General features: G+C 42.8%; 1 pseudogene; it reads right to left on the reverse strand.

Annotated features, from left to right (window-relative positions):
- Positions 1 to 625: 625 nt before the first annotated feature.
- Positions 626 to 1,083, reverse strand: LOC121041375 (retinal rod rhodopsin-sensitive cGMP 3',5'-cyclic phosphodiesterase subunit delta-like; annotated as a pseudogene).
- Between the last annotated feature and the right edge of the window lie 1,525 nt (positions 1,084 to 2,608).

Here is a 2,608-nt window from a genome sequence, read left to right on the forward strand (position 1 = left end):
CATTCTGTGGGCGTGCAGATGTGAAGCGTAATTCCTTACCACCCTCTTGTGGTGAGTTTAAAGAACAACTTTCTGATCACTGAAGGTCCTCCACCTCCTCCCCCAGAGTCCTAAGTAATAATGAACCTCTACAAATCTTTGATGGTGAACCATAAGAAACTGCTGATATTTAACAATTTTTAAAATTCATATGTTTCGATTCAGTACATGATAATCCCATCACAATCTATTTTACAAGTTAAATGTATGAAATAGAAATGGTAGGAAAAAAACTACACATAGGTGAGGAATAGGAATTTTTCTAAAACCAGGGGCCAAAGGAAGATGGGTTGCCTGCAGGGCCCATGGAGGAGGTAAGGAAGGGACAGGAACAGCATCACCTCACATGGTGTTTGTCCCTGGGTCACTCTGGGAAGAGGTCAAGCTTGCCCTCTGCCCTGGTCTGGGGTTCGGAATTTAGGCTCGTCAGTGGGAGATGACAGTTTGGGAGGAAAAAGCCATCTGATTACCTATATAGAACTGGTTCCCGGGTGGCTGAAGGTGGGTTTTGTTGTAGAGGAAATTAGGGGTGGAAGTATTAAAAATCAAATGTATGGAGGAAAAAGTCAAATTTCCTCTTTTCCCTTCAAAAATAACAAATTCTTGAAATGCATGCACTTTCTACTCTCAAACCCCTCACTCTGGAAGTGCTTACAAGAAGACTTGTCAAAAAACGTTCTCTCTCTGAAAACACTGTCATTTAGCGCACTGGTGGGCATAATCTGGGACTGCCAGGTTTTTGTGGAGTTAGGGACCACAAAGCCAAACTTGAAGATCCATTTTTCTAGGCATTTTCCTTTGAAGTAAACTTTTTGTTCCAGAAAGAATTTTTCCATTTGCTCTGCTGAAGACAATGTCACTTCTGGACACACTGCCTTGAGCTTGAGGGTTTTCTTGAGAACAGGGGCTTCATTCTCCACTTCAGGGACTGACAGGTCTTCTGTTCCTGGCCAGAGTGTTTTCCAAGTCTCAGCATCCCAGAAGTATATCCAATCTAGTAGCCCCCCTCAGGATCTCCCTGGCCCGCCTGTCCTTGGCTGACATGATCCAGCGGCTGCCCATAGCTCTCCCACGCTGGCCCGGCAGTCTCACACACGGTGTGCCAGCAACCAAGGACAGAAACTTAGCCCCGCCTGGAGACTTTGGGTGACCAGCAGCAGTGGCCACACCCAGACCAGCCTCTCCTTTCCCTCAGCTCCTGCTCCAGATCGCTTCTCCTTCAACAATTTAGCATTACAGACATGGTAATGTCATATGATATGGCTGTAACAAATCCCCTCTTGATTGCCTACATGTTTTCTGAACCCAAGGATAATGCATACACCCTGTACTTGAATTTGTTCTAAATGATCATTCCATTAGAATTCTGTGACTTTATTTTTTTTTTTAATTTTTTAAAGTTTATTTATTTATTTATTTTGAGAGAGAGAGAGACTGAGAGACAGAGAGGCAGGGTGGGGCAGAGAGAGAGGGAGAGAGAAAGAATCCCAAGCAGGGATTCAGCACAGAGCCCAATGTGGGGCTTGAACTCATGAATCATGAGATCATGATCTGAGTCAAAACCAAGAGTCAGAGACTTGACAGACTGAGCCACCCAGACGCCCCTAGCATTCACTAACTTTAAAGAATTAACTGAATTGTATTGCACTCTTTCTAGCCACATTTTCTATTTACTAACATGGCATTTGGTCCATTAATGTTAGTTCCATTGCTGTTCTGCACGCATGACTTCTTTCCTAACCATCTTCTTTATTTTATGAAGGTCACTTCCTGCTTCATCCAATACCTATCCAGTTATGTATTAGCCAACTGTCTATAACTTTCTTGGGTGTATCCAGCTTCCTTGGCTCTGTGACTTCCCTCCATTCCAATGGTCACAACCTGAATTTAAGAAATTAATTGTTCAGGGCACCTGGGTGGCTCAGTTGGTTAAGCGTCCGACTTCAGCTCAGGCCATGATCTCACGGTTTGTGAGTTTGAATCCCGCATCAGGCTCTGTGCTGACAGCTCAGAGCCTGGAGTCTGCTTCGGATTCTTTGTCTTCCTCTCTCTCTGCACCTCCCCTGCTCACGCTCTGTCTCTCTCTTTCAAACAATTTAAAAAAATGTTTTTAATAAAAAAAAGAAATTAATTGCTCTATATTATCTTTATCTCTAGTGATGTTTCCATCTTACAACTTATACATCTAACCACCCAACTATGTACTGAAGGAGGAATATCTATCTATCTATCTATCTATCTATCTATCTATCTATCTATCTATCATAGGTAGAAAGCTCACCCAAAGATGTCCATGGTCTAACTGTCAAAAACTGAATATGTTAGGTTACAGGGCAAAAGAGAATTAAGGGTGCAAACCAGCTGGGGTCTTTAAAAGTAAGAGGGAGGCAGAAAAGGGAGAATCAAAGAGATAGCAGCATGAGAAGTATTCAGTCCAACTTCATTGGCTTTGAAGATGCAGGAAAGGGACCATGAGCCAAGGGTTGTGGGCAGGCTATAGAAACAGGAAAAAGGAAAAAAAGGAAAGAAAAAAAAGAAAGAAAGAGGGAAGAAGATTTTTCCTTAGAGC

This window comes from Herpailurus yagouaroundi, unplaced genomic scaffold, assembly GCF_014898765.1.
Source record: "Herpailurus yagouaroundi ecotype Mexico unplaced genomic scaffold, PumYag 183, whole genome shotgun sequence".
NCBI classification, from domain to species: Eukaryota; Metazoa; Chordata; class Mammalia; order Carnivora; family Felidae; genus Herpailurus; species Herpailurus yagouaroundi.